Source organism: Symphalangus syndactylus, chromosome 3, assembly GCF_028878055.3.
Source record: "Symphalangus syndactylus isolate Jambi chromosome 3, NHGRI_mSymSyn1-v2.1_pri, whole genome shotgun sequence".
Classification (NCBI taxonomy): Eukaryota; Metazoa; Chordata; class Mammalia; order Primates; family Hylobatidae; genus Symphalangus; species Symphalangus syndactylus.
Genome location: NC_072425.2, coordinates 135867594 through 135892809, shown reverse-complemented (window position 1 = coordinate 135892809; position 25216 = coordinate 135867594). Strand labels below are relative to the sequence as shown.

Here is a 25216-nt window from a genome sequence, read left to right as displayed (position 1 = left end):
TGAATGGAGCCAGCTGACAAGTGTGAGACTTGTAATCACCTAATTTGTGTATGCCCAGTTACCTTCCCACTGCACCCTGAGGCAGCCAAGACACTACACAGCCTCTAGGAACAAGTGAAAGTGGCAAGTGTATGGGCCCTGGTTCATCTTGGACGAGAAAGTCCCACTGGCTTCCCAATGACAACAGAAAGTTACCCAGGCAAGTGTGGGCGAAATCCCAGTAATGTTTCTAGAGCCAGCCAGTCTCATCATGGGTGCCCCCACTGCTTTCGCTTTCCCCAGCCACTTCTTATGCACGAAAACACGCCTCTTCTGCTGGGAAGCCCTCCCTCCTTTCTGAGAGTCCTCACCCACCCCAACTATCCAATCTCATTTCCCTCTTAGTTTCTTTTATTTCTTTTTTTTTCAGACAGAGTCTTCTTTGTCACTCAGGCTGGGATGCAGTGGCATGATCTCAGCTCTCTGTAACCTCCACCTCCCGGTTTGAAGTGATTCTCTTGCCTCAGCCTCCCGAGTAGTTAGGATTACAGGCGCGTCCCACCAAGCCTGGCTAACTTTTGTATTTTGGGTAGAGATGCGGTTTCACCATGTTAGCCAGGCTGGTCTTGAATTCCTGGCCTCAAGTGTTCCACCCTCCTTGGCCTCTGAAAGTGCTGGGATTACAAGCATGAGCCACCACGCCCGGCCTTATTTCCCTCTTAGTTTCTTTTTTTCTTTTTCTTTTTTTTTTTTGAGATGGCATTTCACTCTTTTTGCCCAGGCTGGGTGCAATGGCACGATCTCGGCTCACTGCAACCTCCACCTCCTGGATTCAAGTAATTCTCCTGCCTCAGCCTCCCGAGTAACTGGGATTATAGGCATGCGCCACCACCCCGGCTAATTTTGTATTTTTAGTAGAGACGGGGTTTCTCCATGTTAGTCAGGCCGGTCTTGAACTCCCGACCTCAGGTGATCCACCCGCCTCAGCCTCCCAAAGTGCTGGGATTACAGGCGTGAGCCACTGTGCCCGGTTCCTTCTTAGTTTCTTTTTTTTTTTTTTTTTTTTGAGACGGAGTCTCGCTCTGTTGCCCAGGCTGGAGTGCAGTGGTGCGATCTCGGCTCACTGCAAGCTCCGCCTCCCGGGTTCACGCCATTCTCCTGACTCAGCCTCCCGAGTAGCTGGGACTACAGTTGCCCGCCACTACGCCCGGCTAATTTTTTGTATTTTTAGTAGAGATGGGGTTTCACCGTGGTCTCGATCTCCTGACCTCGTGATCCGCCCACCTCAGCCTCCCAAAGTGCTGGGATTACAAGCGTGAGCCACCGCGCCCGGCCCCTTCTTAGTTTCTAATACCCATCCTGTTAGCTCAGATTGTTACTGTGTCAACAAAATGATGATGGAGCGCATTGAGACTATTAAAATGGGTTGTATAATCATTGCATGCCTATATCAAAACATCTCATGTATCCCATAAACATATACACCTACTATGTATCCACAAAAATTAAAATTAAACATTTATTTAAACAATTAAAACTTTTTTAAAAAAAGAGTTGTAATATCCTGATGGTGTTGCCCACTCCAAAACATAGCATGAACCCATCCCTGTCAATTCGCCTTCACTGCCATGTCAGAAGTATGTGCTCATGGCCTTGTCTGCTGCTAAGCACAGGTATTTCTGTAAGTAAAATAAATAGTAATGAGTTTATATGCACAGTTTGCTTTATATAAATCCAATGAGTGGTGATCCAAGAAGTAACAAATTTTGGTAAATACAAAACTTGGGAATTTTAATCTGGGATTCTGTATAGTGTTAGGAAAGCTCAATGTTAGATTATTTGAATGCTAGTCAATAATGTTCATTGGCAATTTTTAGTGTTTGAATATTCACTGTGGGTTACAGTCATCTGTAAATACTTTAGCAGAAGAAATGCAAAAGAAGAGATAATGCTGTTATAAAATACCAATGAAATCAAACTAATCTATAATCTGAATTTGCAAAAATATTATCAACTTCAACAGTAAAACCAAAATCAGGGCAAGCATTATAAAAGGAAATGAGCTTGTATGAAGTATCATGTACTGTAATCCCTAACTTAAAGATGCTTCTGGATGTATTTTTAGCAATTCAACTGACCTCAATTCAAATGAAAGGAATTTCTTTTACATCTGGACTATCTGTCATGAAACAAATATCAAGACTACTAGACAGGGCAACTAATGCTTTGCATGTTTATGTTTTTCTTTTTCTTTTCTTTTTTCTTTTTTTTTTGAGATGGAGTTTCACACTTGTTGCCACGCTGATACAATGGCACGATCTCGGCTCCCCGCAACCTCTGTCTCCCAGGTTCAAGCGATTCTCCTGCCTCACCCTCCTGAGTAGCTGGGGTTACAGGCATATGCCACTACACCCGGCTAATTTTGTATTTTTAGTAGAGCTGGGGTTTCTCCATGTTGGTCAGGCTGGTCTTGAACTCCCGACCTCAGGTGATCCACCCGCCTCGGCCTCCCAAAGTGCTGGGATTACAGGCATGAGCCACCATGCCACGCCTGCATGTTTATGTTTTTTATTTTAAGAATGTTAACTTTTTTGGCTGGGCACAGTGACTCATGCCTTTAATTCCAGCACTTTGGGAGGGAGGTTGAGGCGGGAGAATCGCTTGAACCCACGAGGCAGAGGTTGCAGTGAGCTAAGATTGCACCACTGCACTCCAGCCTAGGTGACAGAGAGAGACCATGTCTCAAAAAATTTTAAAAATTAAGAAAATGTCTTTTTCTTTGAAGATCTTGCATACTAACATTTAAAACATTAAATAAAGTGTTATGATAATACGGAATAGTTTTTAATATCAGGAATTTCTGAGAATTCCTGAGAATTTCTATTTTATTCCCAAATCCTAAAAATTGGCCATAAAATGATAATTTTGAAGCTACTGATGGATATTTTGGGTGCTAGAATATAACTGTGTCTATTCTCGTATAAGTTAAAAAAAATTTTTTGTTGTTGTTTTTGAGATGCAGTCTCACTGTTTCGCCTAGGCAGGAGTGCAGTGGCGCTATCTTGGTTCACTGCAAGCTCCGCCTCCCGAGTTCACGCCATTCTCCTGCCTCAGCCTCCCGAGTAGCTGGGACTACAGGCACCTGCCACCGTGCCCGGCTAATTTGTCGTATTTTTAGTAGAGACGGGGTTTCACCGTGTTAGCCAGGATGGTCTCGATCTCCTGACCTCGTGATCCGCTCACCTCAGCCTCCCAAAGTGCTGGGATTACAGGCATGAGCCACTGCGCCCGGCCTTAAAACAATTTTTTTTTGAGTCGCAGTCTCACTCTGTTGCCTAGGCTGGAGTGCAGTGGCACGATTTCGCCTCACTGCAACCTCTGCCTCCCTGCTTCACATAACTCTCGTGCCTCAGCCTCCTGAGTAGCTGGGATTACAGGTGCCCACTGACACATCCGGCTAATTTTTATATTTTTACTAGAGACAGGATTTCACCATGTTGGCCAGCTGGTTTCAAACTCCTGACCTCAAGTGATTTGCCCGCCTTGGCCTCCCGAGGTGCTGGGATTACAGGCATGAGCCACTGCCTATGTTTAAATTTTTCCAAACCAAAACTGGATCATTTGGGCTACATTCCTGCACAAACTACTTTGATGACTTTCTAGCATCCCTATTATAAAAGCCAACCTCTTTGTGCCCTTTAAAGCTTGCATAATTTTGACCTGTTCACCCTCCAGCTCCAACTCTCACTCTCCTACTGCTTTCCAGTGACATCAGCCTTCTCTCAGTTCCTCAAACTCAGCACTTTCCTGACTCAAGGGCTTTGCCCATGCTGTTTACTCTGCTCAGAATATCTTTCAGCCCAGCACTTTGGGAGGCTGAGGCAGGTGGATCACATGAGGCCAGGAGTTTGAGACCAGTCTGGCCAACATGGTGAAACCCTGTCTCTACTAAAAATACAAAAATTAGCTGGGTGTGGTGATGCATGCCTGTAATCCCAGCTACTCAGAAGGCTGAGGCAGGAGAATCACTTGAAGCTGGGAGGTGGAGGTTGCAGTGAGCCGAGATTGAGCCACTGCACTCCAGCCTGGGTGACAGAGCAAGACTCCATTGCAAAAAAAAACTCTTGGTTGGGCACGGTGGCTCACGCCTGTAATCCCAGCACTTTGAGAGGCCTAGGCGGGCGGATCACGAGGTCAAGAGTTCAAGACTAGCCTGGCCAATATGGTGAAACCCCGTTTTTACTAAAAATACAAAAATTAGCCAGGCGTGGTGACATGTGCCTGTAATCTCAGCTACTTGGGAGGCTGAGGCGAGAGAACTGCTTGAACCCAGGAGGTGGAGGTTGCAGTGAGCTGAAATCGTGTCACTGCACTCCAGCCTGGGCGACAGAGCGAGACAATGTCTCAAAAAAAAAAAAAAAAATACTCTTTCTGCTACTATTTCCCTGGCTAACTCTTACCTATCTTTATTTTATTTTATTATTTATTTATTTATTTATTTATTTTTGAGACGGAGTCTCACTCTGTCGCCCAGGCTGGAGTGCAGTGGTGCGATCTTGGCTCACTGCAACCTCCGCCTCCCGAGTTCAAGCAATTCTTTTGCCTCAGCCTCCCGAGTGGCTGGGACTACAGGCATGCACCACCAGGCCCGGCTTTTTTTTTTTAATTTTTTTATTTTTAGTAGAGATAGGGTTTCACCATATTGGCCAGGCCGGTCTCAAACTCCTGACCTCATGATCCGCCTACCTCGGCCTCCCAAAGTGCTGGGATTACAGATTGAAGCCACCACACCTGGCCTCTTAGTTATCTTTAAATATGAGTTCCTTTTAAAGGCTTTCCTTAGACCAACCTCCTGCCTGCTGCCAAATCTAATTCAGGTCGTCCTGTGAAATTCTCCCACCATTCTACCATCCTTCATACCCCTTCTCACAGTTTATAGTGGTATATTTATTCACGTGCTTATTGGTTTAACGACTGTCCCTCACTACATGGTAAGGGCAGGGGGCATGTCCTTTTGGTTCACCCCTATTGTATCTATCTACACTCTTAGCACAATGCTGGGTACGAAATTGGCCCTCGGTAACTACTAGTGTAAACAATCCAACTGTGCAAGGGAGATAGATACTTTGACAAGGAGGAAATAAAGTTCAGCAAAATTGCTCTTAGTGAATATGTGACAGCTCTCAGAACCACCAAATCTTTTTGTATTGCCCACAAATTCCATTCTAGAATTTCACCTAAGATCAACATTGAGCTTGCCATTTGTCATTTCTGGAGTCTACCTCTTTCATTCTTCTTATTCTTTTTTTCTGAGATAGGGTCTCACTATGTCTCCCAGGCTGGAATACAGTGGTACGAACAGGGCTTACTGCAGCCTTGACTTCCGGGTTCAAGCAATCCTCATGCATCAGCCTCCCATGTAGCTGGGAACACAGATGCCCACCACCACACCTGGCTAATTTTTTTTTTTTTGTAGAGAAGGGGTTTTGCCATACTGCCCAGGCTGGTCTCAAATTCCTGGGCTCAAGCGATCTGCCCACCTCAGCCTCCCAAAGTGCTGGGGTTACAGTGTGTGCCATTGCGCCTGGCCCCTTTCTTCTTTTTTGTTTTATTTTGTTTTGCTTTTTTCAGACAGCCTCACTCTGTCGCCCAGGCTGGAGTGCAGTGGCATGATCTTGGCTTCCTGCAACCCCTGCCTCCTAGGCTTAAGCAATTCTTGTGCCTCAGCCTCCCAGGTAGCTGGGATTACAGGTGCATGCCACCACACCTAGCTAATATTTGTATTTTTAGTGGAGATGGGGTTTCATCATGTTAGTCAGGCTGGTCTTGAACTCCTGACCTCAAATGATCCACCCGCCTTGGCTTCCCAAAGTGCTGGGATTACAGGCATGAGCCACTGTGCCCGGCCCCTTTCTTCTTCTTCTTCTTCTTTTGGATTGGAGATGGAGTCTAGCTCTGTCGCCCAGGCTGGAGTGCAGTGGCACGATCTTGGCTCACTGCAACCTTTGCCTCCTGGGTTCAAGCAATTCTTCTGCCTCAGCTCCCTGAGTAGCTGGGATTATAGGTGCCCACCACAACGCCCGGCTAATTTTTTGTATTTTTAGTAGAGATGGGGTTTCACCGTGTTAGCCAGGATGGTCTTCATCTCCTCACCTCATGATGCCCCCGCCTCGGCCTCCCAAAGTGCTGGGATTACAGGCCTGAGCCACAGCGCCAGGCCTGGCCCCTTTCTTCTTAACAACCTTAAATAAAAAACTGATCCTCTAAGGCTGGCAACAGAGGGAAAAAGCAGCTCAGGAGATTAACAGGCGTAGCAGCCAATTGCTATGTGTGGAACTAATTTGCCTAGAATTCCATGGTTTTTGTTGTTGTTGTTGTTTTTTGGCTAGTCAAGTGAAGCAGTAGGGAGTGGAGAAGGAATAAATAAATCTGTGACTGGTTGTGATAAATTAGTTGTAAACACCACTGCACTTGGACCATCCCCAGGCTGGTGTGCAGTGGTGAGATCTTGGCTCACGGCAAGCTCCGCCTCCTGGGTTCATGCCATTCAGCTGCCTCAGCCTCCCGAGTAGCCGGGACTACAGGCCCTTGCCACCATGCCCAGCTAATTTTTGTATTTTTAGTAGAGACAGGGTTTCACCGTGTTAGCCAGGATGGTCTCGATCTCCTGACCTCGTGATGCGCCCGCCTCGGCCTCCCAAAGTGCTGGAATTACAGGCGTGAGCCACTGCGCTCGGCCCTGTAGTTTATATTTAATGTGTTTATTTTTAGAGACAGAGTCTTGCTTTGTCATCCAGGCTGGAGTGTAGTGGCAGGATCAGGGCTCACTGCAGCCTGGAACTCCTGGGCCCAAATGATCTTCCCACTTCAGCCTCCTGAGTAGCTGGGATGACAGGATTGCAACACCATGCCTGGCTAACTTTTTACTTTTTAAAGAGATGGGGTCTCACTATGTTGCCCAGGATGGTCTCAAACTCCTGGACTCAAGCAATTCTCCTGCCTCAGCCTCCCAAGGTACTGAGATTATAGATGTCAGCCACCGTGGCTCGCAGCTCCAAGTTTTGACTCTTATCCCAAGATTTAGTTTTTGGTCCAAGTAAAAGAGGGCACTTCGTTATTGTTTCTACAGACATTGAAAAGACAATAGAACATTATGAACAAATTTTTATCAATATAAATTTAACAACATAAATGAATAAATTCCTGGAAGGACACAAATGACCACACTGACTCAAGAAGAAATAAAATATCTGAATAGTCCTATATCAATTAAATAAACTGGATTTGAAATTTAAAATCTTAGGCCCTGGTGAGTTAATTGTTAACAAAATATTAGCAAATTGAACTCAGCAATATGTAAAAAGGATAATACAGCCTTCCAAAGTGAGTTTATTCTAGGAATGCAAGATGGGTTTAACATTTGAAAATCAATTAATATAATCCACCATGTTAATAGAATAAAGGAGAAAAACCATATGATTATCTCAGATGCATAAAAAACATTTAACCAAATTCAAAACCAAAATTTGTAACAATAACAATGAAAACCCCCCAAAACCCAAACTTTCACCAAAACTTTTTTGCCCACAATTCACCTTGTACCCTTACTTCCCCACTTTCTACTGTGCACCAGGGATCTCTCTCCGTGGTCAACCCTGGAGGAGTCAACACTCAACCTTAAACAAATATTTGGGGCCTGTTAGGAGCTGAGGGTACTGTCGTGAATAGGCAGATGAGGTCCCTACCTTTCAGAGTTTATCTTCTTGGAAATAGGCTTGATTTTATTAAGGGTTCTGGAAGCACTCCTTTCACTTTCATTCTATCCATGCCACTTTAAAAAAATCTGTGGGTGGTTTTCTGAGCTTCATCCTGTTGAGCAATGAGACTCATGGTCTAGTTGTTGGACTTTTCTAGCAGCACGGCCCTGAAATGCCAGTCTCCACTACTGCCTCAGAAGAAGAAACCAAGGCTGCCTCGTGCTCTGAGACCAGGGAAGACATCCATCTCTCTGGGCTTGCAGAAGAAGACAGAAAAAAACCAGCAGGAAACAATTGAATGTATTGATGAAGTACAAAATGAAACAGACTTAATGAACAAGCCAGTGAGGAGATTTTGAAACTAGAAAAGAAATATAGCAAACTCCGCCAATCTTTTTTTCCAAAGAGATCAGAGTTGATTGCCAAAATCCCAAATTTTGGGGTAACAATATTTGTCAACCATCCACAAGTGTTTACACTGCTTGGGGAGGAGGATAAAGAGGCACTGCATTATTTGATCAGAGTTGAATTGACAGAATTTAGAGATATTTATTAGGTTACAGAATAGATTTTTATTTTGATGAAAATTCTTACTATGAAAATAAAGTTATCTCCAAAGAATTTCACCTGAATGAGAGTGGTGATCCATCTTCAAAGTCTACTGCAATCAAGTGGAAATCTGGAGGGGATTTGACAAAGCATTCAAGTCAGACACAGAATACAGCCAGAGTGAGGAATCTGAGAGCTTTTTTACCTGGTTCACTGATCATTCTGATGCAGGTGCTGGAGAGTTAGGAGAGGTCATCAAAGATGATATTTGGCCAAACCCATTACAGCTCTACTTGGTTCCTGATATGGATCATAAAGAAAAAGAAGAAGATGATGATGATGAAGGGTTGGAAGATACTGACAAAGGAGAGGAGGATGAAAGAGGAGATGACTAATAGAACACTGAGGGATTCCAACCTTCCTTTTAAAAAATGTTCCCCATTTCCTGGGAGCAAGTTGCAGTCTTTTTGTTTTTTCCATCTTGTACCCAGTCACACTGTTCCTGAGGTTTCTTTTCTTTATACCATGGGTGTTATTTTGCGGGGATGCACCTTGAGCAGAACAGAGTGGGAAAAGAGTCTCTATCCCTTTCCATCCCAAATTCATTTTTATCCCTTCCTGTCTGAACAAAAACTGTATGGAATCAACACCACCAAGCTCTGTGGGAGAAAAGAAAAACCTACTTCCTTCGCTCTGCTGGAAGCTGGGGGGTGCTAGGCCCCTGTGTAGTTATGCACAGAATTCTTGCTTTTTTCCTCCTTTCTCTGTGGATTGGACTCAGAGAGTTCACTGTGCCTCTATGTGAACATGGACAGTTAGCATTTACCAACATGTATCTGTCTGCTTTCTCTTGTTTAAAAAAAGGAAAAAAAGGCCAGGAGAAGTGAGTTAAATGTGAATTGAGATTGGGCGTGGTGGCTCACATCTGTAATCCCAGCACTTTGGGAGGCTAAGGCGGGTGGATTACTTGAGGTCAGGAGTTTGAGACCAGGCTGGCCAACATGGTGAAACCCCGTCTCCACTAAAAATACAAAAATTAGCCGGGCGTGGTGGCAGATGCTTGTAATTCCTGCTACTCAGGAGGCTCAGGCAGGAGAATCGTTTAAACCTGGGAAGTGGAGGTTGCAATGAGCCAAGATTGTGCCACTGCACTCCAGCCTGGGGAAAAGAGTGAGACTATATCTCAAAAAAAAAAAAAAAGGAGAAAAAAAACCTTTAAAAAACAGGGTTATAGAAAATCAGCAAAGGGAGAATTTGAGATATTTTGGTGGGTTAAGTAGGCATTTTGACAACATGGCTTCTCCTTTGGCATATTTAATGATATCGTTTAACAGACATTGTTAAGATAACACTTTTATTCTGAGATGGAGTTTCACTGCATCGCCCAGGCTGGAGTGCAGTGACATGATATCGGCTCACTGCAACCTCCACCTCTTGGGTTCAGGTGATTCTCGTGCCTCAACCTCCTGAGTAGCTGGCTGGGATTACAGGCGCGCACCACCACGCCAGGCTAATTTTTGAATTTTTTTTTTTTTTTTTTTTGAGACGGAGTCTCACTCTGTCGCCAGGCTAGAGTGCAGTGGCGTAAACTTGGCTCACTGCAACCTCGGCTCACTGCAACCTCCGCCTCCCGGGTTCAAGTGATTCTCCCGCCTCAGCCTCCCAAGTAGCTGGGACTACAGGCGCATGCCACGCCCAGCTAATTTTTGTATTTTTAGTAGAGATCACCAACTTGGCCACGCTGGTCTCAAACTCCTGACCCCAGATAATCTGCCCACCTTGGCCTCCCAAAGTGCTAGGATTACAAGCGTGAGCCACGACGCCTGGCCAAAATAACACTTTTAAAATAAAGTTTTACATTTATTTTTTTATTTAGAGATGGAGTCTCGCTCTGTCACCCAGGCTGGAGTGCAGTGGTGTGATCTCAGTTCATCGCAACCTCCGTCTCCTGAGTTCAAGCTATTCTTCTGCCTCAGCCTCCTTAGTAGCTGAGACTGCAGGCATGTGCCACCACGTCCGGCTAACTTTTGTATTTTTAGTAGAGACGGAGTTTCACCATATTGGCCAGGCTGGTCTTGAACTCCTGACCTCATGATCCACCCGCCTCGGCCTCCCAAAGTGCTGGGATTACAAGTGTGAGCCACCGTGCCCGGCCTACTTATTTTTTTGATACAAGATCTTGCTCTGTCACCTAGGCTAGAGTGCAATAAGGCAATCACAGCTCACTGAAGCCTCAATCTCCCAGGCTCAATCCATCCTCCAACCTCCTTAGTAGCTGGGAGTACAGGTGTGTGCCACCATGACTGGCTAATTTTTGTATTTTTTGTAGAGATGGAGTTTCACCATGTTGCCCAGGCTGATCTCAAACCCCTAAACTCAAGCCATCTGCCTGCTGGGGTCTCCCAAAGGGCTGGGATTACAGCAGGTAGCCACAACCCCTGGCCCAGATGCTCAGTTTTAAACATTAAAAATGTACAAGTTGCTTTGTGGCCAGGTGCAGTGGCTCACACCTGCAATCCCAGCACTTTGGGAGGCCGAGGAGGGTGGATTACCTGAGGTCAGGAGTTTGGGACCAGCCTGGCCAACATGGCGAAATCCTGTCTCTACTAAAAATAAAATAAAAAAAAAATTAGGCAGGTGTGGTGGTGTACACCTGCAGTCCCAGCTACTGGGGAGGCTGAGGCAGGAGAATCACTTGAACCCGGGAGGCAAAGGCTGCAGTGAGCTGAGATCGTGCCACTGCACTCCAGCCAGGGCAACAGAGTGAGACTGTCTCAAAAACAAAAACAAAACAAAAAAAATGTACAAGTTGGTTTGTTACAATAAAACTAAACATATACAAACACACAAAATAAATAAATCCACGTTTGGGGGCCGGGCGCAGTGGCTGACGCTTGTAATCCCAGCACTTTGGGAGGCCATGGTGGGTGGATCATGAGGTCAAGAGATCAAGACCATCCTGGCCAAAATGGTGAAACCCCCATCTCTACTAAAAATACAAAAATTAGCTGGGCATGGTGGCACACGCCTGTAGTCCCAGCTACTCTGGAGGCTGAGGCAGGAGAATCACTTGAACCTGGGAGGCAGAGGTTGCAGTAAGCCGGGATCATGCCACTGGACTCCATTCTGGGGGACAGAGCGAGACTCCGTCTCAAAAAAAAAAAAAAAAAAAAAAAATCCATGTGTACTTGTCTCCAAAACTTCTCTTCCCTCACCCAATTCTCCATAATTTCTCATAAATTAGCTTAAATAATTACTACACCTACAAGTTCTTTCCGTGCCCTAGGAGGTAATTTATCTGGGCCCAAAAGTCTTGAACTCCTTGAAATACACAGAGGCTCACTTACTATCTTTCCCACATTTTGGGCTTCAGTTTACATTTCACTCCCTTCTCCTGGCTCCATGTGCCCAAGCACTAGATTAATATCTTATCTACTTGCTCTAAACTATGAAATCCAGCTTCATTGAAGTAGAATTCACATATTATTTAGGTGTTTTTTTTTTTTTTTTTCTGAGACAGAATCTCACTCTGTCTCCCAGGCTGGAGTGCTGTGGTACGATCAAAGCTCACTGCAGCCTCAACCACCTGGGCTCAAGCAATCCTCCTGCCTCCTTCCAAGTAGCTGGGACTACAGATGCATACACTATCACGCACAGCTAATTTTGTTTTTTTAGTAGAGATGGAGTCTCACCATGTTGCCAAGGCTCGTCTCAAACTCCTGGGCTCAAGTGATCCTCCCACCTCAGCCTCCCCAAGTGCTGGGCTTACAGGCATGAGACACTGTGCCTGGTCTTCACATACCATTTAAAGAATACACATATTCGTCTGGGTGTGGTGGCTCACGCCTGTAATCCCAGCACTTTGGGAGGCCGAGGCTGGTGGATCACGAGGTCAGGAGATTGAGACCATCCTGGCTAACACCGTGAAACCCTGTCTCTACTAAAAATACAAAAAATTAGTCAGGCGCGGTGGCGGGTGCCTGCAGTCCCAGCTACTCGGGAGGCTGAGGCAGGAGAATGGTGTGAACCCGGGAGGCGGAGCTTGCAGTGAGCAGAGATCTCACCACTGCACTCCAGCCTGGGCGACAGAGTGAGACTCCGTCTCAAAGAAAAAAAAAAAATGAATACACATATTCAAGAGTACAATTCAATCTTTTTTTTTTTTTTTTTTTTTTTGAGACAGAGTCTTGCTTGTTGCCCAGACTGGAACACAATGGCGTGATCACAGCTCACTGAAACCTCCGCCTCCCAGATTCAAGTGATTCTCCCACCTCAGCCTCCCAAGTAGCTGGGACTACAGGCACCCACCATCATGCCCAGCTAATTTTTGTGTTTTTAGTAGAGACGGGGTTTCACTATGTTGGCCAGGCTGGTCTTGAACTGCTGACCTCAGGTGATCCACCTGCCTCAGCCTCCCAAAGTGCTGGGATTACAGGCATGAGCCACTGCACCCAGAAATCATTAACTTTTTTTTTTTTTTGAGACAGTGTCTCACTCCTCACTCTGTCACCCAGGCTGGAGTGCAGTGGTGAGATCTCAGCTCACTGCAACCTCCACCTCCTGGTTCAAGCGATTCTCCCACCTCAGCCTCCTGAGTAGTTGGGGCTTCAGGTGTGCACCACCACACTCGGCTAATTTTTTTGTATTTTTTGGTAGAGACAGGATTTCGCCATGTTGGTCAGGCTGGTCTTGAACTCCTCAGGTGATCTGCCCTCCTCAGCCTCCCAAAGTGTTGGGATTACAGGTGTGAGCCACTGTGCTAGGCCTCAATCTTTTTTAGTATATTTACAAGCCTGTGGAACCATCGCTGCCATCTAATTTTAGAACACTTTCATACTCCATTAGCAGTCAATCCTAAACACTTTTGAAGTGTTTAAAGGACAGTGTTTTTTTATTTTTGATTTTTTTTTTTGAGACAGAGTCTCGCTTTGTCAAACAGGCTGGAGTGCAGTGGCACGATCTCAGCTCACTGCAAGCTCTGCCTCCCAGGTTCACGCCATTCTCCTGCCTCAGGCTCCAGAGCAGCTGGGACTACAGGCGCCTGCCACCACGCCCGGCTAATTTTTTGTATTTTTAGTAGAGACAGGGTTTCACCATGTTAGCTAGGATAGTCTCGATCTCCTGACCTCATGATCTGCCCCCCTCAGCCTCCCAAAGTGCCGGGATTACAGGCGTGAGCCACCGCGTCCAGCCTAAAGGACAGTGTTCTTTATTACAGTCTTTAGTTGTTTCTCTTTTTAGTCTAAAGAGGGCTTTGGCCTCCTGAGAATTGCTCCTATGACTGGTACACACATGCTCTGCTATTTGTCTTTGAACTTGCCCTTCTGTTTTCTTTATTTTCTTTTTGATTTATTTATTTATTTAATTATTATTTTTTGAGACACAGTCTCGCTCTGTCACCCAGGCTGGAGTGCAGTGGTGCGATCTTGGCTCACTGCAACCTTCGCCTCCTGGGCTCAAGTGATCCTCCCACCTCAGCCTCCCACATAACTGGGATTACAGGCGTGCGCCATGACACTTGGCTAATTTTTGTATTCTTAGTAGAGATGGGGTTTCACCATGTTGGCCAGGCTGGTCTCCAACTCCCGACCTCAGGTGATCTGCCTGCCTTGGCCTCCCAAAGTGCTGGGATTACAGGAGTAAACCACTGTGCCCAGCTCTTCTTTTTGATTAAAAAAATTGTTTTGTTTTGTTTGTTTGTTTGTTTTTTAGTAGAGACAAGGTTTCACCATGTGCCCAGCTGGTCTCAAACTCCTGGGCTTAAGTGATCTGCATGCCTTGGCCTCCCAAAGTTTTTAAAAAAAATTTTTTTATAGCGATGGGGTCTTCATATGTTGCCCAGGCTGTTCTCAAAGTCTCAAGTGATCCTCCCATCTTAGCCCCCAAAAATGCTGCGATTACAGGAATGAGCCACCATGCCAGGCCTGCCCTTCTGTTTTCTTCTTTTTTACTATATATTTTTTCAATTTATTTATTTATTTAAAAAATGTAGAGACAGGGTGTCACTCTGTCGCCCACGCTAGCGCTATAGACGTGTGCCACCACACCCAGCTAAATTTTTTGTATTCTTTAGAGAGACAGGCCATGTTGCCCAGGCTAGTCTCAAACTCCTGTACTCAAGTGATCTGCCTGCCTTGACCTCCCAAAGTGCTGGGATTACAGGTATGAGCCACTGTGCCCAGCCGTGAGCCACCTGTTTTCTCTTTGCCCTTAGGACCATAGTGGATGGGCATAGTGGGTGTCGTCTCCACAATATCCATTTCACTCTCCCTCAGTTGTGTAGCAGCATGTACAGTTGGAGCTCCAACTGCTGGGGAAGGAGGTTTTGACTGTACCGCACCTGAAGTCTTTATTTCCTCTATACTTTTCAGTTAAATGAGCCAATACATTTCCTTTATTCTTTAAGTCCATTTGGGGTGTGTTTTTGTTAAATTGATACAGCATCCTACTTAGGAGTCATTCGTTTGTTATTTTTGTTTGTTTGTTTTTGTTTTTGTTTTTGGAGACAGAGTAAGACTCTGTCTCCCAGGCTGGAGTGCAGTGGCGTGGTCTTGGCTCACTGCAACCTCCACCTCCCAGGTTCAAGCAACTCTCCTGCCTCAGCCTCCCGAGTAGCTGGGACTACAGGCACGTGCCACCACACCCGGCTAATTTTTTGTGTTTTTAGTAGAGACAGGGTTTCGCCATGTTGGCCAGGATGCTCTTGATCTCTTGACCTTGTGATCCGCCTGCCTTGGCCTCCCAAAGTGCTGGGATTATAGGCATGAGCCACCGCGCCTGGCCTCGTTTGTTATTTTTTAACAGCTTTATTGAGATGTAGTTTACATACCATGCAATGCACCCATTTAAAGTACACATACAGGCTGGGTGCGGTGGCTCATGCCTATAATCCCAGCACTTTGAGAGGCGGAAGTGGGGCAATCACTTGAGCTCCGGAGTTGGCGACCAGCCTGTGCAACACAGAGAGACCTCATTTCTTAACAAAATTAGCCAGGTATGGTGGCGCATGCCTGTGTCTCAGCTACTTGGGAGGCTGAGGTGGGAGAATCCCTTGAGTCCAGGAGGTTGAAGCTTCAGTGAGTTGTGATGGTGCCACTGCACTCCAGCCTGTATGTGCCTGAGTGACAAAGTGAGACCCTGTCGTAAAACAAAACAAAATAAAACAAAAACAAAACAAAACAACAAACAAACAAGAAAAACCCAAACAACCCAAGGTGGGGTACATACAAAACTGGTCTTTAGTTTATTTACAAAGCTGTGCAACCACCGAAGCAGGCAGATCACTTGAGCCCAGAAGTTTGAGACCAGCCTGGGCAACGTGATGAAACATTTTCTCTACCAAAAAAATCACTACAATTAATTTTAGGATATTTTCATCACCCCAAAAGGGAGCCCTATACTCATTAGCAGTCACTTTCCATTTCTACCCATGTTGAGCTCCTGACTTCCAGAACTGTAAGATAATAAAGTGGTATTGTGTTAAGCCACTACATTTGTTACGGCAGCAATATTTATATATCTTCTTTCGAGAAATTTCTATTCAAAGCTTTCCCCATTTTTTTTTCTTTCTTTTCTTTCTTTCTTTTTTTTTTTTGAAACAGAGTTTTGCTCTTGTTGCTCAGGCTGGAGTGCAATGGCGATCTCGGATCACCACAACCTCTGCCTCCTGGGTTCAAGCGACTCTCCTACCTCAGCCTCCCAACTAGCTGGGATTACAGGCATGTGCCACCACGCCTGGCTAATTTTGTATTTTTAGTAGAGACAGGGTTTCACCATGTTGGTCAGGCTGCTCTCAAACTCCCAACCTCAGGTGATCCACCCGCCTTGGCCTCCCAAAGTGCTGGGATTACAGGCCTGAGTCACTGAGACCAGACTTTTGCCCATTTTTCAATTGGATTATTTATCTTTTTATTGTTGAGTTGTTAGAGCTCTTTATTTATTTTGGATACAAGTCCCTTATCAGATATATGATTTGCAAATATTTTCTCACATTCTGTGAGTTTTTTCACTTTCTTGATTCTGTCTTTCGAAGCACAAAAATATTTAATTTTGATGATGTCCAATTTGTCTATTTTTGTTGTTGTTTGGGGTTTTGGTTTCATATCTAAGAAGACTTTCTCTGACCTAAGGTCATAAAGATTTACTCTTGTTTTCTTCTAAAAATTTCATAGTTTTAGCTTTTACATTTAGGTCTATAATCCACTTCAGTTAGTTTTTGTATGTGGTGTAAAGAAGGGGTCCAACTTTCTTCTTTTGCATGTAGATACCCAGTTGTCCCAGCACAATTTATTGAAAAGATGATTTTTTCCTCACTGAATTGTCTTAGCACCCTTTTTGAAAATCAATTGACCATAAAGCTAACAGTTTATTTCTGAACTTTCTGGTCTGTTCCATTGATCTATGTGTCTATCCTTACGCCAGTACCATAGAGCCTTGATTACTGTAGCTGCTCGTTATTTTTCAATAAGATTTAAAACATTTTCAAAAATTTTGCCGGGCATGGTGGCTCATGCCTATAATCCCAGTACTTTCGGAGGTTGAGGCAGGAAGATCATTTGAGATCAGGAGTTCAAGACCAGCCCGACCAACATGGTGAAACCACCTGTTTACTAAAAATACAAAAATTAGCTGAGCGCAGTGGTGTGCGCCTGTAATCCCAGCTACTAGGGAGGCTGAGGCAGGAGAATTGTTTGAACCCAGGAGGCAGAGTTTGCAGTAAGCCGAGATTGTGTCACTGCACTCCAGCCTGGGCGACAAAGTGAGACTCTGTCTCACAAATAAGTAAATAATTTAAATTTTTTGTAGAGACAGAGTCTCACTATGCTACCCAGGCCTGTTTCAAACTCCTGAGCTCAAGCAATACTCCTGCCTTGACCTCCTAAAGTGCTGAGATTATAGGCATGAGCCACTGTGTCCTGCCTAATACAATTTTTATTCTAAAGACAGTATATTATTATTACAGATAAATAAGGGGAAAAGGGAAGAAGAAAAAAATTACCAATTATTTCAAGACAACCATTGTTAATGAATTAATATATTTTATCCCTTTCTTGTTTCTGTGTTTTTTATTTTTTAACATAACTGAGATTAGAATGTACAGTCAGCTCTTTGTGAGTTCTGCATCCTGGATTCAACCAACTACAGATTGAAAATATTTGAAAAAGGAAAGGATGGCTGCATTTGTACTGAACATGCACGTGTTTTTTTGTCCTGTCATTATTTCCTAAACAATACAGTAAAACTACTATTCACACAGCATTTACATTGCATTAGGTATTATAAGTAACCTAGAGATGATTTAAAGTATATGGGAGGATGTGAGTAGGTTGCACGCAAATACTACATTATTTTATATTAGGAACTTGTGGCCAGGCACGGTGGCTCACGCCTATAATACCAGCACTTTGGGAGGCCGAGGTAGGGGGATCACCTGAGGTCAGCAGTTTGAGACTATCCTGGCCAACACGGTGAAACCCGTCTCTATCAAAAATACAAAAATTAGCTGGGTGTGGTGGTACATGCCTGTAATCCCAGCTACTCAGGAGGCTGAGGCAGGAGAATCACTTGAACCCGGGAGGCAGAGGTTGCAGTGAGCCGAGATTGTGCCACTGCACTCCAGCCTGGGCGACAAGAGTGAAACTCTGTCTCAAAAAAAAAAAAACAACAACAACATAAAAAGAAGGAACTTGTGCATTGTGGATTTTGGTATCTGTGGGGACGGGGGAGTCCTAGAACCAATCTTCCACAGATACTGAGGGATGACTGTAAATACAATTTTGTATTTTGCACCTTTTAATTAACATTGTAATAGGCCAGGCGCAGTGGCCCACAACACTTTGGGAGACCCAGGTGGGTGGATCACATGAGGCCAGGAGTTCAAGACCAGCTTGGCTAACATGGCAAAAATCCATCTCTACTAAAAATATTAAAAAATTAGCTGGGTGTGCTGGCACACACCTGTAATCCCAGTAGGGAGGCTGAGGCACAAGAATCCTCTGAACTGGGGAAGCCGAGATTGCACCACTGCACCCCAGCCTGGATTGTAAAAAAGCATTTTCTTGTGGTACTAGAAAACTTAACAAAGCATCTTTTTTTTTTTTTTTTTTGAGGTGCAGTCTTGCTCTGTCACCAGGCTGGAGTGCAGTGGTGCGATCTCGGCTCACTGCAAGCTCCACCTCCCAGGTTCACGCCATTCTCCTGCCTCAGCCTCCGGAGTAGCTGGGACTGCAGGCACCCGCCACCACGCCCGGCTAATTTTTTGTATTTTTAGTAGAGATGGGGTTTCACCGTGTTAGCCAGGATGGTCTCAATCTCCTGACCTCGTGATCCACCTGCCTCAGCCTCTCAAAGTGCTGGGATTACAGGTGTGAGCCACCGCGCCTGGCCAACAAAGCATCTTTCCCAACGGTTGCATTAGTGTTCTACTGTGAGAATATATTATCATTTATTTAGCCAGTCTCATATTTTTTGATACTTAAATTATTCCCATTTTTTCTTATAAATGCTGCATCATTGTGAATAAATTTTTGTATATGTTTTGGATAACTTTCTTAGGATAATTTAACAGGAATATGATTGATATGCATCACCAGATGGTTTCCCTAAAAGTGGTATCAATTTAGCCCACCACTAGCAGGGCATAAAGACAGCCACCACACTGCATGCTTGCCAATACTGGGTATTTTCTCACCACCCCCAACGCTTTTTTTTTTTTTTTTTGAGATGGAGTCTTGCTCTGTTGCCCAGGCTGGAGTGCAATGGCGCAATCTCGGCTCACTGCAATCTTCGCCTCCCGGGTTCATGCAATTCTCTGCCTCAGCCTCCCAAATAGCTGTGATTACAGGTACCCGCCACCATGCCCAGCTAATTTTTGTATTTTTAGTAGAGACGGAGTTTCCCCATGTTGGCCAGGCTGGTCTCGAACTCCTGACCTCATGGTCCACCCGCCTTGGCCTCCCAAAGTGGGAGGATTACAGGCATGAGCCACTGCGCCTGGCCACACATTTTTAACTTTTGCAAATTTTACAGATGAAACGGTACCTGGTTCTTAAAATTTGCATTTCTTTTGTTATTAGTGAAGTTGAACATTTTCCCACTTGTCTTTTAGCCCAATATATTTCCTCTTTTGTGAACTATTCAACTTCATTTATCTTTCAGCTGGGTCCTTGAACAATTTTGACTAATTTCCTTGGACCCTACCTTTCCTATCACTTCCCAACTCTTAACACATGGGAGTAATTCACTCAGAACATAAAGAAAGGAGCTTTCTAAATAATGAGAATATTTAAAAACATATAGACATCTGACAAGGGACTTTTCTTCAGAAAGTGTAGAGATCAACAAATGGGGTCAGAGTAAAACTACCACCTCTGACAGGAATATTAGCCCTCTCTGACCTGCTCCAATAGCCAGAAAAGTTGACAAATGTAGCCCTTCCTGGGCAAAGCACTTGAGAATTTCTGTATTTAAAAATCTCCAATTCTGGCTGGGCATGGTGGCTCACACCTGTAATCCCAGCACTTTGGGAGGCCAAGACAGGAAGACTGCTTGTGTCCAGGAATTCAAGACCAGTCTGGACAACATGGCAAATCCCTGTCTCTACAAAATATAAAAAAATTAGCCAAGCATAGTGGTGAATACCTGTGGTCCCAGCTACTCAGGAGGCTGAGGTAGGAGGATCGCTTGAGCCCAGGAGGTTGATGCTACAGTGAGCTGTGATTGTGCCACAGCACTCAGTCTGGGCAGCAGTGAGACCTTGTCTCACACACACACACACACACACACACAAACAAACAAAAAACCCCTCTGAGTTCAAGTTCCCTATGTCTTACATATAACCTTGAACATCAGCTCCTCAGGACGATGATAAAGATCTAAGTAGTCTTGTATTTGGAAAAGACAAGAGAAGGAGGAGCCACTGTAAACAGGGAATGAGAAGCCATTATCTATTTATGTCCAAGGCTAAATTGATTGACTGATTTTTCATGTCATAAGTTTATTTACAAACATATCTAGTGTGCTATATGAGTTCAAGAGATCCATTTTTCAAAGAGATTGCATCTCTTGAAACACTCTTCATGTCTGTTAAATGGATGAACTAAAACATTCTTATTTCTTAAGCACTTGGTGTTTTACTCTAAAGAAAGGTGCCGCAGATCCCAAGCCTAAGTACAAAGTCATCATAATTAGTAACTGCCACGTGTTTTTCTTTGAAAATGGCAAATTCTTCCCTGGGCCCTCCGCATAGTGGCTCCTGCAGACCACAGATGTTGTCAGCCATCTAATGCTCTGTCTCCACATGGAGCTCTTGGAAGCTCCACCAAAGTTGTAGAGACCCAAGCCAGAAGCAATGGCGGCACCATACCCACTTGTTCATATCAAGTCCTCCTTTGCTCAGGACCTTGTTCTCCTGTGTCTGAAAGAGTAAATGCAAATGGTATTAACACAGGTATGGGGTAGATATGAACAAGGACTAGCCAACTTTCAGGAGTTTGAACTTCTACACAGACAATTGTAAAGATCTATGTAGAACTTCTCAGTTATTCTGTAGGAAGAAATTGATAATTCCTTGATAATTGATAATGCCTTTTTTTTTTTTTTTTTTGAGACGGAGTCTCGCTCTGTCGCCCAGGCTGGAGGGTAGTGGCACGATCTCGGCTCTCTACAACCTCTGCCTCCCGGGTTCAAGCAATTCTTCTGCCTCAGCCTCCCGAGTAGCTGGGAATACAGGTGCGTGCCACCACGCCCGGCTAATTGTTTGTATTTTTAGTAGAGACGGAGTTTCACCATGTTGGCCAGGCTGGTCTTGAACTCCTGACCTTGGATGATTCACCTGCCTCGGCCTCCTAAAGGGCTGGAATTACAGGCATGAGCCACTGCGCCTGGCCAATATCCTCTATCTTTAATAAGCATGGCCAAGGAAGAATGGGATGGCTAACTAATCTGAATTCCAGCCAGTCCATGGAAGGTGATATAAGGTGAAAAAGTATGATTTCACAGGGCCAGGCATCATCACATCACCGACCTACTTGTGAATTAGATAAGCCTATTCGCATGAGGGGACTCTGAGCATGAGTGGGAATCCCGCAAAAGTCAAGCTACAAGGTTGAAGGTAGAGGGGGAATACCAAACCGGAACCTGACATTTCATACTGCTTCCCTGACAGGTCCTTTCAAAGAAACAAGAACTGAAATGCAGCCTGAACTGGCATGCAAAACAGGCAGCTATTTCAGTCTGAATCATGAGCAGGGGCCACAGTGGGCCATCTGAAACTGAGGGTCAAAGGAAAACTGCACACCAAGGCCTGAGCTGCTTATGACAAATAATTGAAACTGTCCAGGCAACTGGTCCATTCCAAGCATTAGCTGTGCTGGGAGCTGAGCCATGAAGCAGAATTTTAGATTTTCTTTCTGGCTAGAGCCGTGCAACAATGATCCTTCCCCTCCACCCCTCCCATCTTCACCAGTATTCCTGCAGTCCCCTTGCCTGTCACAGGACTGTGGGGCAGCGGCCTCTTAGCATGGCTTTCCTTTGACTGCGGTGTTGCCACGTCACCTGGTGCTCGGCCCCTCCCCCGCCCCGGCACAGGGTCATAACAGCCTGCAGTGTTGCCAAGGAGCTGGCACCGTTCAGACCCAGCGCGCAGGGATGGGCCTGAGGTGGCCGGCCACATCATCTGTCACCCAGGGTGTTTATGCACCCTGCAGTCCAGCAATGCAAGGATCTGCCAAGGATCTTCAGGTTTATTATGCTTTCTTTGGCCTTCAAGAACTGGATGGCTGGCCAGGCGCGGTGGCTCATGCCTGGAATCGCAGCACTTTGGGAGGCCGGGGCAGGCGGATCACAAGGTCAGGAGTTTGAGACCAGCCTGGCCAATATAGTGAAACCCTGTCTCTACTAAAAAAACACAAAAATTAGCCGGGTGTGGTAGCGGGCACCTGTAGTCCCAGCTACTCAGGAGACTAAGGCAGGAGAATCGCTTGAACCAAGGAGGCGGAGGTTGCAGTGAGCTGAGATCGCACCACTCCACTCCAGCCTGGGCAACAGAGTGAGACTCCATCTCAAAATAAAATAAATAAATAAAATAAAAAACCTGGATGGCTGTCATTAAAACAAGTCACGGAAAGCTCTGATGGAAATAATTTTCAGACTTCCCTCTTGAAATACGTTTTCTGTCTTTTTCCTGCGAATTCATTTTCCTCTCTCCCTCATCTCCCCTTCTGAAAAGGCTTCCTTCACCCTAAGACCTACTACGCAGACTCCTAGTCCTCTGTTCTGTACATCAGAAAAGAAGTTTTCTTTCAAGACCCAGCTGCCTCCTAATCAGGGAAGCTGAAGGAGTGCTTAGAGAAAGTCAATACATTGTAATATTATCTTAAGTTATACAAATGTCTTCGGTACCTAGTAGGCACCAAATGTATTTAGCTGAATTGAAATCAGATGCAAAAATACATGCCCTTGACAGCCAAAGAAAATTTAATTTTTAAATTATTTATGCACAAATAATTCTTAAAATCTCAGGCTCTAGACAGACCTAAGTTTAAATTGGGGCTTTAAAAATTACTGGTTGTGACCTTTAACAACTCACCTCATTTCTCTGAACTGCCTCATTTATAAAATGAAGATTATAGTAACAAGCCCCTTAGGGCTTTGAGAGGATTAAATGTTATACTCTATGTAAATGAGCCACTTATTCACACTTGTAAACACTTAAGCCACATGCATCATTCTGAGAGTGTGTGTACATATTCTTTCATAAATTATCTCTTCTTTTTTTTTTTTTTTTTTTGAGACAGGGTCTAGCTCTGTCACCCAGGCTAATCACAGCTTACTGCAGCCTTGACTTCTCAGGCTCAAGAAATCATCCCGCCTCAGCCTCATGAATAGCTGGGAAGTGCAGGTACATGACACCATGCATGGCTAAATTTTTTATTTTTAATGGAAATGAGGTCTCACCATGTTGCCCAGGTTGGCCTCAAACTCCTGGCCTCAAGTGATCCTCCCAACTCGGCCTCCCAAAGTGCTGGGATTACAGGTGTGAGCTGCCACGTTTGGCCTATGTCTACTTTTTGACCAGGATCTCTATAAGGGCAGTGCCAGGCTGACTGTCTGAGGGAGTGGGGTTGTCCAGCCTATTGATCCTCCATGTATAATCCCAAGAGAGCTCCAATATAGTCTCATGGTATTTGGGGTAGACTCAGGAGAAAGGCCTGGATCATTGAATTTGAGACACAGCGTAATGAACCAACCATGCTACATCGGGTCATGATAGATAGTTGCTAAGTTTTAGGAAACTGATTCATTTATTTATTCATTCATTTATCCAAACATTTATTGAGCATCTGTTATGTCTGAGGCTATAATGTTGAAGAATGTACAAGGTCCCTTTCCTCTTAAGCTTACAGTTTAATTGTTTAACCTAAATAAATAATGAGGCAATTTAATTCATATTTGTTGGAAAACAATTCAGTTCAACTATATAAAGGAACACTGTGTTTTATTAAAACAGAATTAGAACCTCCAAAGCTTAGCTCTTGAAAGAGAATATCTTACAGGAAGAACTGGCTGGCCAAACAGTCCTGAATCTGTCCCAGTTTCCTCCTCCCTCAGGTTTCCTGTGTCTTTGCTGTTCTCTTTCCATCCCTTTGGTCTAAGCATAGATTTTTAAACTTTTGTTTGTAGATGAAATGAGTTGGAGTCCTCAACAAAATATTTTGCTAAATATTAATATTAATATTATTTATATTATATTTTAAGATAATATATTTATCTTAAAATATATATAATATCTGTAAGTCAAATATTAGAGACAATCATATTTTTTGTTTGTTTGTTTTTTGAGACAGAGTTTAGCTCCGTCACCCGGGCTGGAGTGCAGTGGCACGATCTTGGCTCACCGCAACCTCCACCTCCCGGGTTCAAGTCATCCACCTGCCTCAGCCTCCTGAGTAGCTGGGATTACAAGCATGCACCACCATACCCGGCTAATTTTTGTATTTTTGGTGGAGACGGGGTTTCACCATGTTGGCCAGGTTGGTCTGGAACTCCTGGCCTCAAGTGATCAACCCGCTGTGGCCTCCCAAAATGCTGGGATTACAGGCATGAGCCACTGCACCCGGCCTAAACTTCACATCTTACACAAAAATTAATTCAAAATGGATTGTGAATTTAAATATAGCATGTGAGAAAAATTAATCACTGTATGATTCCACTTATATGACATTCTTTTTTAAAAATTTTAATTTGATTTAACTTAATTTGGCCAGGTGTGGTGGCTCACGCCTATAATCCCAGCACTTTGGGAGTCTGAGGTGGGCGGATCGCTTAAGCTAAGTTCGAGACCAGCCTGGTCAACATGGTGAAACCCAGAGTCTACAAAAAGTACAAAAATTAGCTGGGCAGGATAGCATGCACCTGTATTCCCAGCTACTCAGGAGGCTGGGACGGATCACTTGATCCCAGGAAGCTGAGGCTGCAGTGAGGCAAGATGGCGCCACTGCACTCCAGCCTGGGCAACAGAGTGAGACCGTCTCAACAAAAATAATTATTTTTATTCATTTATTTATTTTTGGAGACAGAGTCTCGCTTTGTCACCCAGGCTAGAGTGCAGTGGCACTATCTCGACTCACTGTAACCTCTGCCTCCGGGGTTCAAGCGATTCTCATGCCTCAGCCTCCTGAGTAGCTGGGATTACAAGGGCATGCCACCATGTCCTGCTAATTTTTTGTATTTTTTAGTAGAGACGAGGCGTTGCCATGTTGACCAGGCTGGTCTTGAACTCCTGAGCTCAAAAGTGCTAGGATTACAGGCATGAGCCACCTTGCCCAGCCCGGATTTTTTTTAACTTAATTTTATTTTTTGTGAAGATGGGGTCTCCTTATGTTGCTCAAGCTGGCCTTGATAAACATTATTCTCTTTTAAATTATTATCAT

At 44.6% G+C, this 25216-nt stretch overlaps 1 pseudogene; it reads left to right on the top strand.

Moving 5' to 3' along the window:
• Positions 1-1626: 1626 nt before the first annotated feature.
• On the top strand, positions 1627-9009 carry LOC129478579 (protein SET-like; annotated as a pseudogene).
• Positions 9010-25216: the final 16207 nt, after the last annotated feature.